Below are 16351 nucleotides of genomic sequence, written 5' to 3' on the forward strand. Positions count from 1 at the left end.
GTCCCTGCTCCTACCCGAGATCAGGCTCTCCAGTGTTCCTGGATCCCCTCTCCCATCTCAGCGACTTCACTCTTGCCTTTATCACCTCTCTTCCCTGTTATCAATTTATCACTCTCTACACGGTCATTCTCAGTAGACTATGAACATGCATGATAATCTCCCATCTTAAAAACATCCACCCAGTAAAACAACGAGGTACCACTACACATACATTAGAATGGCTAAAATCTGAAACACTGATGACACCAAATGCTGGTGAAGATATGGAGCAGTAAGAACGCTCCTTCCTTGCTGGTGGGAATACACAATGGTACAGCCACTTTGCAAGACAGTTGCGTGGTTTCTTACAAAATTAAACATACCCTTACAGTGCAATCTAACACTTGCACTCCTTAATATTAACCCAAAGGAGTTGAAAACATCTTCACACAAAAACCTTCACACAAATGTTTATAGCAGCTTTATTCATAATTGCCAAAACTTGGAAGCAACCAAGACGTCCTTCAGCAGATGAATGGATAAACTGTTGTACATCTATGCGGTGGAGTAGTATTCTGCACTAAAAAGAAAAGAGATATCAAGCCACAAACAGACACGGAGAAAACTTCATATATTCCATGAATATTGCTAAGTGAAAGAAGTCAAGCTGACAAGGCCACATACTGTATGACTCCAACTATATGTCATGCAGGGAAAAGCAAAACTATGGAGACAGTAAAAAGAACAGTGATTGCCTGGAGTTAGTAGGGACGAAAAGAAGGATGCATGGGTGGAGCACAGAGCATTTTTAGGGAAGTGAAATTATTCCGTATGATTAATGGTCCATATATCTCATTATACACTTCTCAAAACTCATAGAATGTTCAGCAGAATGAGCCCTAGTATGAACTATGGACTTTAGTTAATAATAACGTATCAAAATCAGCTCATGATTTGCAACAAATGTACCACACTACTGCAGGATGTTACTAGAGGAAACGGAAGGAGGGGTAATATGGGAACTCTATTCTTTCCACTCAATTGTTCTGTAAATCTAAAACTGCTCTAAAAAATAGTCTATTTATTTTAAGAAAAATAAGAATACCCACTCTTGGCCCCCATGGCCCACCCTGGCTCCCACCCCGTTTCTCTTCTCACTTTCACAGCAAAACTTCTCCAAACTTGCCTTCTCTCTTTTCTCACCTCCCATTTTTATTCCCAATCCTCTCTCTATATATTAGCTTCCTATTGCTGCTGTAAGAAATTATCACAATCTTAGTGGCTTAAAACAACACAAATATATTATCATACAGTTTTGGAGCTCAGGAGTCTTCAAATCAAGGTGACAGCAGGGCTGCGTTCCTTCTGGAGACGGTAGGGAAAGATCCATTTCCTTGCCTTTTCCAGCTTCTGAAGGCCACCAGCATTCACTCGCTCAGGACTCCTGTCTCCAACTTCAAGGACAGCAGCCTAGCATCGTCCAATGTCTGGCTTCTCCTTCTGTCCTCCTGTCTTCTTTCTCTGACTCTGATCTTCCTGCCTCCCTCTTATACGGACCTCGTGATCACCTTGGATCCACCAATTAATCCTGGATAATCCGCGCATCTCAAGATCCTTAATCACATCTACAAAGTCCTTTTTCCCGTCTCGGGTAACATGGTCACAGATTCTAGGGATCAGGATGTGGACATCTTTGGGGGTCATTATTCAGCCTGCCACCCTCTCTAACTGAGCTCCATTGGGACAGCTCTTGTCAGGATGTTACTGGTTGCCTTTGAGCTGCAAAGCCTAATGGTCACTCCTTCATCTTGCTTAACCCCTCAGCCACAGTCAACAGAACTGATCAATAAATTCTCCTCTCTCAGCTTCCATGACATCCAATCTCTTGGTTTTCTCCCATCCACTCTGATCATATGCGGCAGTTTCCTGGGCCCACTTCTTCCTGTACGTCTAAAGATTGGTGAGACCCAGGACCTGGTCCTCAACCCTCTTCTCTGTCTGTTCTTTAGGTGACCTAACACAACTGATGACTTAACATTTCAGCTCTATGCCAAGGATGTGCAAATTTATAATTCCAGCTCATACTTTCCACCGAGACCCAAAATTGTATGTCTCGCTACCTTCTTCGTATGTCATCAGTAAGTTTTTACTTTTAAACAATCACAAACTTACAGAAAAGTTGAACTACAGTACAAAGAACTTTTTTCTGAACCATTTTCTGGTGCCCCATCACCCCTAAATACTTTCATGTTTATTTCCTACGGGCAAGGACACTCTTTGACATAATTGCAATACAACCATCACAATCAGGAAATTAACTTTGATACATGAAGACCACCTGATCCTCTGACTCTCTTCAAAGTCACCAGTCATGTCCTCTCTAGTAAAAGGATCCAGTTCAGAGTGACAGATCACATTTATTTGCCATGTCTCTTTAGTCTCCTTCAGTTTCAAACAGTTCCTCAGACTTTGACCTTCATGACCTTGACCCTTATCACTTTTGCAGCCTACAGGCCGATTATTTCATAGAATGTCCCTCTATTTGGTTATGCACCTTTGGCAGGGGTGTCACAGATGTGGTACCACTGTCTTCTCATTGCTCCCTGTTGAGTGGTGTGCAGTTTTGCTTTGTCCCATCATTGATGATGTTCAATCGTACCATTTGATTAAGATGACCTCTGCCAGCATTTGTCACTGTCAAGTTACTCTTTTCCCCTTTGTAATCAGTAAGTATTTTTGTGGGGAGATACTTTGAAACTATGTAAATATCCTGCTATTTATCAAACTTTCGATTTATTCAGTATAAAAAAAGGAAACCACCAGTATGGACTCATAATTTTCTTTTTTATTCAATGGGTTATAATCCATGACTAGCACTATTTATTTTGATACTCTAATTGTCCCTGTTTGGGCCAATCCTTTTGACACGCCCCTATCATTCTCTGAGCACTTCCTTGCTTTCCTGAATAAGATATTCCAGATTTACCTTGTGCCTTCCCTGCCCTTATGCTGGAATCAACCATTTCTCCAAGGAACCCAGTTCCTTTTACTGGGGAATTATATTTAGAATCAAAGATCTGGGTACCAGATGTGCTCATCACTACTGGAATGTCACCAGGCCCCTCAGAGGGCAGAGCTGGGAGAGAAAATATACACACGCACGTGCATGCATTTATATCTCAGAAGGCAGCATTAGGGGGAATATATATATATATATACACACACATACACATATATGCATTTATATCTATACTGATTTCTATATCTATCTATCTTTCTATGGACCTATCTATCCATCTATAGAAGATTATGAGTTCACATCCATACTTCTAGTTCCAATCCAACACCACAGGGTTGGTTCTAGTCTCTCCTTTTCAATATTTGTAACCTCTCTAACCGTGAGAACCCTAGCTCCCATTAGCCTTAATAGATTTATATGTTAATTGATCCCCCTGTATGTAACTGATCTCCCATCTCCCCTACCACCCACTTCCCAGCACGGATGCCCTCCTCAGAGCACCGGGGTCCAAAGACCCCACTCCAGGCTGTTCCAATGAGAACTCCCTCCTCATGCCTCTCAGGCTTTAGTGGCTTACACTGCCCCCGCCCCCAGCGTGGGTGCAACCCTCACACTCTGACATGCTCTGAGGCCTCATACCAGGTTGCCCCCACGGATGTACCCTTCACCCTGTTAAGATTCGGACACCTGTGATGGGTTTCCATGGCTCCCCCATCCCTCATTGTCATGATCCCCTGCCTTGCTCTGCCCCACCTAGTGGCTTTAGGACTCTCTTTCTTCCTGATCCTCAATAGGCATCTCATACTTAGCACTCCAAAACAGGTTGGGTTTCCATCCTCCACCCCTGGGCCGTTTCTCCTTCTCGGTCTTTCCCATGTTGATTCACGATCCCACCAGCCACTCTGCTGCTCAAGCCCACAAGCACGGCCATCTAGGATTCCACGCCAGGCTCTTTCCTTCCTTGGCTGGTTCCTGCCCCAGGGGCTTTTGGATTTTAGCATTTGCTCTTCTTCCAGCCTGGTCCTCTAGAAACTCTCGGCCTCAGCCTTCCAATGGTTCAGGTCTCAGCCCAGGTGTCCTCAGCCAAAGGAGGCCCTTCTGGACCAGCCTGTCTGCCGTAGCTCTCCAGGCACTCTCCAGCTTACCACCTGTTGCTTTGTCTTCATGCCACTCTGAAATTATCTTGTTCACTTGGGGTTTGTGTCTATACCACCGTGCCCCACCCATGGGAGTGTAGGAACTCAGCCTGTGTCACATACTGAACTATCTCCAAAACCCACAACAGTGCTTGGCATGGGTGGGTCCTCAATAAATATTTCAGAGTGAACAAATGTGAATTTTTAAAAATATAGTGGACTTTATTTATGGAAAAATAGGGCATGTAGTACCCAGATTTCCCATACACCCCTTCTCCACCACATTTCCTCTATTGTCAACACCTTGCATAGTGTGATACATTTGTGACAATCCATGAGCCAATATTGATACATTATTATTAACTGAAGTCTTTAGTTTCCATTAGGGCTCATTCTTTATGTATACAGTTCTATGGACTTTGACAAATGCATAATGTCATATATCCACCATTACAGAATAGTTTCACCGCCCTAAAAATCCCCTCTTCCACTTACTCATTCCTACCCTCTTCACACCAAAACCCTGGAATCCACTGATCTTTTTACTGTGTCTGTAGTTTCACCTTTTCCAAAATGCCATGTAACTGGAATCGTACAGTAGGTAGCCTTTTCAGACTGACTCTTTCCATTTAGCAATATCCGTTTAAGGTTTCTCCAAGTCTTTGCGTCTTGACAGTTCATTGCTCTTTATTACTGAATAATATTTCGTTGTATGGATGTGGCACAGTTTGGGAATCCATTCACCTGTTGAAGGAAATCTCGGTTGCTTCCAGTTTGGGGCAATTAAGAATAAAGCTGCTATAGACATTTGTGTGCAGGTATCTGCGTGAACACAAGTTTTCAATTCACTGCAGTAAGTGCACGGCTGCTGGATCATATGATAACAGTATGTTTAACTTTGTAAGAAACTGCCAAACTCTCTTCCGAAATGGCTGTACCATGTCACATTTCCACCAAGAAGCAATGAGCATTCCTGTTGCCCCACATCCTCACCAGCAATTGATGTTGTCAGTGTTCTGGATTTTTGCCATTCTAATAGGTTTTTGGTGGTACCTCATTATTGTTTTAATTTGCGATTAATTCCTCTGTTTTGGAAGGTTATCAATTGTTGATTCAATTTCTTTTTTTTTTTTTTTTGTAAGATTAGCACCTGAGCTAACAACTGTTGCTAATCTTCTTTTTTTCTTTTTCTGGTTTATCTCCCCAAATCCCCCTCCGTACATTGTTGTATATCCTAGTCTCAGGTCCTTCTAGTTGTGGCATGTGGGATGCTGCCTCAACATGGCCTGACAAGCCGTGTCATGTCCACGCCCAGGATCGGAACCAGCGAACCATGTTTAAACTCTGGGCCGCCAAAGCAGAGCACACGAACTTAACCAGTCGGCCACGGGGCCGGCCCCTCAATTTCTTTAATAGATATGGGATGATTCTGATTATTTCTCTTTGTGTGAGTTTTGATAGATCGTGTCCTTCAAGAAATTGATCCATTTCATCGAAGTTATCAGATTTGTGGGCATAAAGTTGTTCATAATTTTCCTTTATTATCCCTTTAATGTCCATGGGATCAGTAGTAATGGCCCCTCTTTTATTCCTGATATTAGTAATCTGTGTCTTCTCTCTCTTTTTCTTGGTTAGCCTGACTAGAGGTTTATCAATTTTATTTCTCTTTTCAAGAAACCAGTTTTTGGTTTTATCGATTTTCTCTATTGATTTCTTGTTTTCGATTCCTTTGGTTTCCTTTCTAATTTTTATTAATTCTTTTCTTCAGCTTGCTTTAAATCTATATTGCTTTTCTTTCTTTAGTTTCCTAAGATGGAAGCTTAGATTATTGATTTTAGGTCTTTCTTCTTTTTGTTTTTGTTTGTTTGGTTGTTTTTTTTCTTGAGGAAGAATAGCCCTGAGCTAATATCTGTGCCCATCTTCCTCTACTTTATATGTGGGACACCTGCCACAGCATGGTTCGATAAGCAGTGTGTAGGTCCATACTTGGGATCCCAACCTATGATCCCTGGGCTGCCAAAGTGGAGCACGTGAACTTAACCACTGTATCACCAGGCCGGCCCCTCTTCTTTTTTAATATAAGCACTCAATGCTATAAATTTCCCTCTAAGCACTGTTTTCACTGCTTCCCACAAATTTTGATGTTATGTTTTTACTTTCATTTAGTTGAAATGTTTTTAAATTCCTCTTAAGACTTCTTCTTTGACTTATGTGTTATTTAGAAGTGTGTTGTTTAATCTCCAAATTTGGAGGATTTTCTAGCTATCTTTCTGTTATTGATTCTTAGTTTAATTCCCTTGTGATCTGATTGGATACTTCATGTGATTTCTATTATTTCAAATTTGTTAAGATGTGTGTTTTTTTGTTTTTGTTTTTGTTTTTGTTTTTTGAGGAAGATTAGCCCTGAGCTAACATTCATTCCCATCCTCCTCTACTTTATATGTGGGACACCTGCACAGCCTGGCTTGACAAGCGGTACATAGGTCTGCGCCCAGGATCCAAACTGGCGAACCTTGGGCCACTGAAATGGAGCTCATGAACTTAACCACTACACCGCTGGGCTGGCCCCATTCAGCTCTGTTTTATAGCCCAGAATGTGGTCTATTTTTGTGAATGTTCCATTTGAGCTTGGAAGCTTGCCATCGTGGGATGCAGTATTCTGTAAATGTCAATTAGATTAAGTTGACTGATGGTATTGGTCAGCTCAACTGTATCTTTATTGATTTTCTGCCTGCTGGATTTGTCAATTACTGGTAAAGGACTATTGAAGCCTCCAACTATAATCACAGATTTGTCTTTTTTTTCTTGCAGTTCTATCAATTTTTGCCTCACATATTTTGACACTTTGTTGTTAGGCACATACACATTAAGGATTGTTGTGTTTTCTTGGAGAATTGACCCCTTTATCATCACATAATGTCCTCTTTATCCCTGATAATCTTCTTTGTTCTGAAATTTGCTTGTCTGACATTAACATAGTTATTTCGGCTTTCTTTTGACTAATGTTAGCATATCCTATATTTCCCTATCCTTCTACATTTAATCAATCTGTGTCTTAGATTTAAAGTGGGTTTCTTGCAGACAACTTACAGTTGGGTCTTGTTTTTTATCCACTCTGTCAGTCTCTGTCTTTCAATTGACATATTTAGACCATTTACACTTAAAGTTATTATTGATATAGTCGGATTAATATCTACCATACTTGTAACTGTTTTCTATTCATTACACTTGTTCTTTGTTTCTTTTTTTATCTTCTACTCTTTTTTCTGCCTTCTCTGGTTGTTGTTTTTCTTTTTTTAGGAAGATTAGGCCCAAGCTAACATCCATCACCAATCCTCCTCTTTTTGCTGAGGAAGACTGGCTCTGAGCTAACATCTGTGCCCATCTTCCTCTACTTTACATGTGGGATGCCTGCCACAGCATGGCTTGATAAGCAGTGCATAGGTCCGTGCCTAAATCCGAACTGGTGAACCCCAGGCCCCGAAGCAGAGTGCACGAACTTAACCACTGCACCACTGGGCCAGCCCCCTGCCTTCTCTGGTTTTAACTAGCATTTTATATGATTGCTTTTTCTCTCCTCAGTAAGTACATCCATTCTATTTCTTTTTAACATACCTTTAATGATTGCCCTAGAGTATTCAATGTACATTTACAACTAATCTAAATCCACCTTCAAATAACACTATACCACTTCATGAATAGTACACGTACCTTATAACAGAGTATTCCCAGCTCTTCCGTCCCATCCCTTATAAAATTACTATTATACATTTCACTTAGCTATAAGCTATAATCACCCCATACATTTCTGCCATTATTATTTTGAAAAGTAATCTTTTAGATCGATTTAGAATAAGAACATAAAAGATTTTACTGCACCTTCGTTTACTCCTTCTCTAACACTCTTCCTTTCTTTATGTAAATCCAAGTTTTGGGCCTATATTATTTTTTTCTTTCTGAAGAACTTCTTTTTCAAAAAATTGTCCTTATTGAGATCATAATAGTTTATAACTGTGAAATTTCAGGTGTACATTATTATTTGTCAGTCACCATACATATGTGCCCGTTTACCCCTTCTGCCCACTTCCCAACCCTCTTCCCCTCTGGTAACCACTAATCTGTTCTCTTTGTCCATGTGTTTGTTTATCTTCCACATACGAGTGAAATCCTGCAGTGTTTGTCTTTCTCTGTCTGGTTTATTTCACTTAACATAATACCCTCAAGGTCCATCCATGTTGTTGCAAATGGGACAATTTTGTCTTTTTTATGGCTGAGTAGTATTCCATTGTGTATGTATATATATATATATATATATATATACCACATCTTCTTTATCCATTCATCAGTCAGTGGGCACTTGGGTTGCTTCCATGTCTTGGCTATTGTAAATAATGCTGCAATGAACATAGGGGTGCATGGGTCTCTTTGAATTGCTGATTTTAAGTTCTTTGGGTAGATACCCAGTAGTGGGATAGCTGGGTCATATGGTATTTCTATTTTTAACTTCTTGAGAAATCTCCATGCTGTTTTCCATAGTGGCTGCACCAGTTTGCATTCCCACCAGCAGTGTATGAGGTGCTTTTCTCCACATCCTCTCCAACATTTGTTGTTTTTTGTCTTGGTGATTGTAGCCATTCTAACCTGTGTAAGGTGATATCTTATTGTAGTTTTGATTTGCATTTCCTTAATAATTAGTGATGTTGAACATCTTTTCATGTGTCTGTTGGCCATCTGTACATTGAAGAACCTCTTTTAACATTTTTCCTTTCTGAAGAACTTCTTTTAACATTTCTTGTAAGGCATGTCTACTGGCAACAAATTCCTTCAGTTTTTGTTGACCTGAGAAAGTTTTTATTTCTCCTTCACTTTTGAAGAATAATTTTGCTGGATGCAGAACTCTAGGTTGCCGGGGGTTTTATATTTCACTCCACTCTCTTCCTGCTTGCACGGTTTCTAAAGAGAAGTTGGATGTAATTCTTATCCTTTTTTGTGTAGGTAAGGTGTTTCTTTCTTCTGGATTCTTTTAAACTTTTCTCTTTGTCTTTGGTATTCTGTAGTTTGAATATAGAATGCCTAGGTGTAGTTTTTGGTATTTATTCTGCTTAATATTTTCTGAGCTTCCTGGATCCATGGTTTGGTGCCCCTCATTAAAATTTTGGAAAATTCTCAGCCATTATTGCCAGAGATTTCTTCTGCTCCTTTCTTACCTCCTTCTGCTTCTGACATTCCTATTGTGTATATGTTCCACCTTTTGTAATTGTCCCACAGTTCTTGAATATCCTGTTCCTTTTTTTCTTTCATCCTTTTCTCTTTATTAGTATGGGGATTTTCTATTGACATATCTTCAAGCTCACCTATTCTTTCCTCAGCTGTGCCCAGTCTACTGATGAACTCATCAAAAGTATTCATTTCTGTTAAAGTATTTTTTACTTCTAGCATTTCCTTTTGATTCTTTCTTAGAATTTTCATCTCTCTACTTACATTGCTTATCTGTTCTTGCTAGTTATCCACTCTTCCATTAGAACCTGAGAAGTTATTTTTCCTCTTGATATCAACCAATTCTAACACCAATTGGGTATTCTAGAATTCAACTCAATTCTGACACTGCCTACCTTGAATTAGTGTCAACTTCACAGGTTTCAGGGCTCAATCCCACAAGGCTGCCCTCACTTCAGACACGAGTCACAAATACTGGGTCCCCAGGTTACTCACACTTCTCTCCAACTTGACCACAAAGTCGGGGGTTCCCATGACCCCCTCCTCAGGTTCAATAATTTGCTAGAATGGCTCGCAGAACTCAGGAAAGTGCTTTACTTACTATTAATGGTTTATTATAAAGGATACAACTCGGGAACAGCCCAATGGAAGAGATTCATAGGGCATGGGACAGACAGGAGGGGCACAGAAATTCTCTGTCCTCTCCAACGGGGTCACCCTCCCAGTGTCTCAATGCGTTCACCAAACCAGAAACTCTCCAAATCCTGCTGTTTAGTGGTGCGTATGGAGGTTTCATCATGTAGGCATGATTGACTATTAACTCAGTCTCCAGCCCTCCTCCCATCCCCAGAGGTTGGGGGGTGGGGACTGAAAGTTCGAGTCCTCATTGATTATAAGGTTTGTCTTTCTGGCAACCTGTCCTCATCCTGAAGCTATGTAGGGGTCTACCAAGTGTCACCTCATTAGAACAAAAGATGCTCTTATCACCCCTATTGCTCAGGAAACTACAAGGGATTTAGGAGCTCTGTGTCAAGAACTGAGGGCAAAGACCAAGTAACTGTCTATGAGACTACAGAACCCTCACCATATTAATCATGAGGATTTTACATCCCTAGTCTGATCGTTCCAAATTCTCTGCCACATCTTAGTCTTGTTCTCAAGCTTCCTTTGTCTCTTTAGATTGTGTTTTTTCCTGCCATTTAGGATACACTATACTTCTGTTGAAAGCTGGTCAAGATGTATCAGATAACAGGAGCTGAAGTAAATAATCCTTTAGTGTGAGGTGCTATGTTTATCCGACTAAGAGTTAGGCTGTGTTTAATGTTTGCTGTGCCTGTAGGTGTCAGAGGCTTTGATTCCATCTAGTGTCCTCTTTTTTGTCTCCGCTATTGTCTTTGGGTTTCCCTAGAAACTCTCTCTTAAACGGAGTGGTAATCTGCTGTTATTACACTAGAGTCACGTGGATGCGATGGGAAGGTATTGTGGAAGGGAGCATTCTATAAGCTGTGATTCAACCTCAGAGTTTGTTTTGAATGGACCTGAGATCCTCAGAGGAGTTTCTTAGCCCCCCTCCTTTTCATACTTCCCCTCACAACAGACAAGTAAACTAGAGGGGGCTGAGCCGTCTAATTGCCCTCCAGCTAGGTCAGATTATGCTCTGGCAGCATAATTCCCCTGGAAGGCAGGCTTTTGCCACAGAACACCCTGAGTGTATTTCAGAATGGTTACTTTTCCCCTTCGCCTGGCCAAACAGGAGAGAAGTTTTCTCTGGGGTTCACCAGGAGAACCTGGTGGGGGCACCTGGGAGGAAAGCTGAGGAAAAGGAGACAGCCTCACTAAGACTTGGCCTCTGGGAGTTTTAACTCTCACGCTAGTCCATGCTCAGTCTCCAGCAATGAGTCAAGCACAGGTTAAGTTTTCCTCGAGTTCCAGAAGCTTCCACTCCCTGTACACTGAATCCTTGCATTTGTTTGTCTCTCCAGTTTTCGGGGCTGCTGTTTTCCCTGTGACCTCCATTCACTGATGGCTCTAAGAAGAGTCATTGATTTTCAGTTAGTTCAGCTTTTCTCTTGTTGCGAGGAGGGGAGTGACAACTTCTAAACTGTTTACATCTTGGAGCAGGCTGCATTTGCTTTTTAAAATCTCTTTCCTGATTATATAAGTGAAAATATTTACTACAAAAATTGGGGAAGTAAAAAGAAGAAAATTAAAAATTACCTATAATGGCCCAACCTGCAATTAATCATAGTTAACATTTTGATATATTTCTATTTATAATATATACATTTATATAAAAGGGGGCCTGCAGCACATGGAGTTTGGCAGGGGCTTTCCCCCACTTTCAGAGACTATTTCTGCAGCTTCTCTAAACTGCTGCTGAAAATATTTTCAATGTTGAACGTCTTTTGTGAGGAGCAGGACCCTGTGATGAGTTCCCTTCAGATCTTGTGGGGCTGGTGAGAATTCCGCTGCTCTTGAAAACTGAGGGAACATGTGTCGCAGACTGACATCCTCTCATGACCACCTGTGTGCTTATGGTACAACCGGGGGTCAGCAAATGGCAGTTGACTCAATAGATGAAAATGTTCCTTTTTTCATCTACAAAAAGTATGAAAGCTCCTCCTCCTTCCTTTCCTCAGAAGCCAGAAAATTGAGTGAGATGGAATGCTCCATTAGGATAACCTAGGTGGTTAGCGTATTTCTTTTCTCTCCTTGAAAAGTATTTTAACATTTCCATTTTAGTAGCTTTAATGTTTAAAATATGCATACATTTTACTGAAAGCTACCTCATATTCTACTCTGGAAGTTGACAGGATATAAATAATAGGTAAACAAGATAACGACGGACTAACGTGTCTTTTCTTCACCTACTCCGAACATATTGATGAGTGGGGGACTGGGGGAAAGACCCACAGAGAAGGGGGTCAATATTTACAAAGGCTTGCTAGAGCCTGGAAGTATACCAGCCTTTACAACTCAATAGTAGCTATTTTTATCCCTGTTTTATTGACTGGAGAATTACGATGGGAGCGCTTTATATAGCAACCAGTAAGTGGGGGAACCAGGAGAGACTCCATTCACATATTCAACACACTTTTATTGAGTTAATAAAAGGTGCCAGGCATTGTTCTAAGAGCAAGCACTCTTCTAGCCCCTGAAGATACTGTTTGTAGATGAACAGGCCAAATCCCTTCTTTCTCCCCCTGCGCAGGTTACATGGGGCCGGGGTCGGGGTGCTAAGGGATCAACTCAATAAACACTAATTGCTGGATCTGGTGGCCCCGCCCCCGGCCCGCCCCCGGCCCGCCCCCCACCCGCGGGCCCGGAGGCTGGCGGAGCCCGGCGCTCGGCGCGCGCACTCGCGTTGGGCACTTGGTTCACCCGCGGGGAGGGGACCCGGCGGTCGAGCCCTCCCGAGCGGCGTCCGCGGGCCACCACCGGCCGCTCTGCCCGCCTTTGCCCCCCGTCGGCCGGAGGGGCCGCCAGCAGCGCGCATCCTGGCCGCGAGCGCCGAACCCGGGTGCGGAGGGGCGCCGGCAGAGCCCGGCTCCCGGGGGGCCCGAGGCTAGCACCCCTGGGGGCAGCGGTGAGGCGAAACTGCCAAGGTAACTCGGGGATGGCGGGGACGGGGGTTGGGGACCGCCAGTGCGGATGATCCCCGGCCACCGCCGCCAGCTGCGGCCGTTTCCCGGAATCCTCCTCCCCGACTCCGCCCCTCCCGCCTGTCCTCCGGCCCGCGTCCCCGGCTCGCGCGCCGCTGCCCCCTCCCGGGCGCGCCCCCCGCCCCGCGGCCGTGCGGGGCTTCAAGGGCCTCCGCCCGCCGACTCCGCGGCCGCGCTGCCCCGGGCCGCGCGCAGGCCTCCTCCACCCATCGACCCTCCTGGAAGCCCTCTTTCTTGGCTCTCAGCCCTGCGCCGCCCGGCACCGCCGTCCCCACCGAGGATGCCCGGGACGCCCGACCACTGGCCGCTGCAAGATGTTAGCTGTTGCGAATTTGAGGGTCACATCCTCAAGATCCTCTCCGCCTTGCAAAACTGGGTTACTCGCTCGGGCCCTCCGGTTCGGGGCTTTCCGCCCGCCCTCCAAGAGAACCCCCGGAATTAACCGTCCTTTGTTCCCGTGCGGGAGAGGGTCAGAGGGGCGGCCGGGGCTGGAGTGCCCCATGTCCTTCCAGAGCCATCGCTTGGATGCTGGAGGGTGGAGAGGGCAAGGGGACATCGTCGCGGCGGCAGAGGAGTGGACTCCGCTCCAGGGTCAGGAGGGCATGGGGAACTGGGTGCGAGTCGGCGCTTATGTTTCAACCCCAAGCCCATCCGCCAGTTAAACCTAGCTACGGTTCGATCCACCGGCTAGAGATGGCATTACTGAGAAACTCTAAGTATCCCGCCTCCTCTTCTTTCAATATTTGTTTTATTTCCTTGCTTTCGTTTTGGCAAGAAGTCTTAGAAACTAATATAACGTGCCTGAGGGTCAGATCTAAGCGGGACGAGGTGGGAGGTGCAGAGGCAGGCGCGGGAGGAAGGGGGAGGGGGACAGTCCGGCCCGTCCCACGGATGTCATTCTAACTTACCCTGAGGACTAAGATCCACAGGCTGTCCCACCCCTTGGCAAGATTTTTAAGTACCCAGCCCTCTCCGTCTGTTCAGGCTTAGGGAGGAAAGAGTGGGAGCGCAGGGCGTGCCAAAATATGCTGTAAAGAAAATGTCTGGTACTCTTTCCTAGCAATATGGGCATCGTTGATAAGGTTTGACCTCTTTGTCTCAGGAAATGGCTTGAACTTGTAAATTCTGTAATTTACAGGTTGCTTTTCGATTTTAGATTATCAATATATGCATGGCTCTTTTAACTGTATTTTCTCTAAAGTTTCTCACGTACCTACTTAGAAGTTAAAGACAAGCTGCCTGAGACTTGGTTCCTGTGATTTGACAAATGATCATTTGTCTTAAAAAAAAAAGTTAGGGCCAGCTCCCATGGCCTAGTGGTTAAAGTTCCGGGCTCTCCAATTTGGCAGCCCGGGTTCATTCCTGGCTTGGAACCACACCCCTCCTCTGTCAGTGGCCATGCTGTGGCAGCAGCTCACATTAAGGAGAAAAGAGGAAGACTGGCAACAGATATCAGCTCAAGGTGAATCTTCCTCAGGAAAAAGAATATATTTTTGGAATGACCATAGCCCCAGAGGTTCTATCTCAGAAGGGAAACTTTTATTAAAATATGTATTCCATTCCTCCTGCTTGCACACAGAGAGCCACATTGGCCTCATTTTCCTGTTACGTTTATAAACCTTCCGACTATCAAAGAGTCAATGGCATGTAGTATATTCTTTGACTATCAGTTATCATATTTTACCAAAACTAAAATGCCATCGAGTAGAAGACGCACTTTTATTTTCTGTAACCAAGTAAGAAAATACACTGTCCGCGGCACTATGTCATGCCACTGGACGAAGCATTCTGATTTCAGAGATGTTCAAATGGAAGAAGGAAATGTGCGTTTTGTAATTTGTGAATTCTAATCTGAGCTAGAGCAGAGCTTGCCAGGACTTCTCCCTTAGAATTTTTCATTCCTTGGAAGAATGAAACTGGTGGTCTGCAATTCAGGAAGCATAAAGGAAAAGTAGTTGGGAGAGCAGGTTGGCCGAAGGAAGAGTGATGAGAAGTGGAGAAAAGAGAAAACAAAGGAGAGAAGAAGGGAGATGTTGTGCTGGGAGGAGTTCAGACCCGCTGAAAATAAGCCAGCAGGAAAATGAGTATGTTTAGTTTCCCCACATGCCAAGGTTTTACAAATGGGTGCATGGGAGAGTTGTTCTTAAGCAGTGTTGTTGTTGTTTGAATTATGAGGTTTTAAAAATATATTTAAAATATCAGTGTGCCCAACCACCAGAATCTATACTGGTGAGTCAGCAAAAATCTTGAAAATCCTCCCTAATAAACAGGAAGTAAGGAAACCAAATCTTAGTTTACTTAGCTTTTCATTTTCTGACAAAGGAGGAGTAAGTGGGCTCTTCATGCTGGTTGGAGGCAAGTGAGATGGGCAAAGTCAGCTGGGCTGGGTGGGAGCAGAGAAAGCCAACGCCACCATCAGGAGAACCACCCAAAGGCCCGGTGGTTAACCAGCCCTCACCTCTCCACCAGAGGCAGTGGACTTGCCTATAGGATGCTTAACAAAATTTTCCCGAAGAGAGCAGGGCCCAGTATCCTGACATACTGTGCACTCCCTTGACTTAGCTCCCCCAGCCCAACACTGGTCCTCTGGGCTGGGAAACTGCCCAGTCTTTACAGAACAAACTGGAATCAGGTACAGTTGTGAAAAGGAGGTCAAGATTTCATTCCAGTGTATCACAGTAACCAGTGACAAAGCCATCCAAGTATGAGCAAGGTCAACAGAAATGGTGTGGGGGGAAAAAGAAAGAACAAAAGGAAAGGAAAGAACAACGTAGCTTGCAAGGAGCCTTACTAAAAAGAAAAGTTGCGCTTGGAGCAAAGGAAATTCCTTATGCTAGCCTAATATCCTACAACAACTTGATAAAAGTATGAATTCCATAAAATAAACTCAAAGATGAGAACAATTTTTAAATTGAGATGAAAAGGGAGATTGCAGACTTAAGGCAATAAATTGAAGACCGTAGAAACATAATTAGAGAAGAAATAAGAGGAAAGAGTAAAATAGATGCTACCGAAAATAAAAATGTTTTAATAGAGGAAAAGCTTGATTTAAGCCCAGTAAATGAAGATGAAAAGAGGCAAAGCTTAGGCCTACTAGAAAGAATCTGATGTAAGGGGCTGGCCAGGTGTCATAGTGGTTGGTTCACGCACTCTGCTTTAGCAGCCCAGGTTTCCCAGGTTCGGATCCTGGGTGCAGACCTACACACCGATCATCAAGCCATGCTGTGGCAGCAACCCACATGCAAAATACAGGCAGAATGGCAACAGATGTTTGCTCAGAGCCAATCTTCTTCACATACACAAAAAAAAATCTGGTGTGGAAGACAGACCAAGCACAA

At 43.5% G+C, this 16351-nt stretch overlaps 1 protein-coding gene across 9 annotated transcripts in view; it reads left to right on the forward strand.

Annotated features, from left to right (window-relative positions):
* Positions 1–16351, forward strand: part of LOC103549136 (interleukin-10 receptor subunit beta) — an 87163-nt gene that overhangs the window by 20464 nt on the left and 50348 nt on the right. The window contains exon 1 of one of the 9 annotated variants that reach the window (XM_070597720.1): positions 12669–12956. The exons of 5 other annotated variants lie outside the window; for them this stretch is intronic. The gene's annotated coding sequence lies outside the window, so the exon portion shown is untranslated. Of the gene's footprint in view, positions 1–12668; positions 12957–16351 lie in introns of those variants that run through there. 3 more of the 9 variants (XM_070597718.1, XM_070597721.1, XM_070597727.1) reach the window with 3 other exon arrangements.

Source organism: Equus przewalskii, chromosome 27 (assembly GCF_037783145.1).
Source record: "Equus przewalskii isolate Varuska chromosome 27, EquPr2, whole genome shotgun sequence".
Lineage (NCBI taxonomy): Eukaryota > Metazoa > Chordata > Mammalia > Perissodactyla > Equidae > Equus > Equus przewalskii.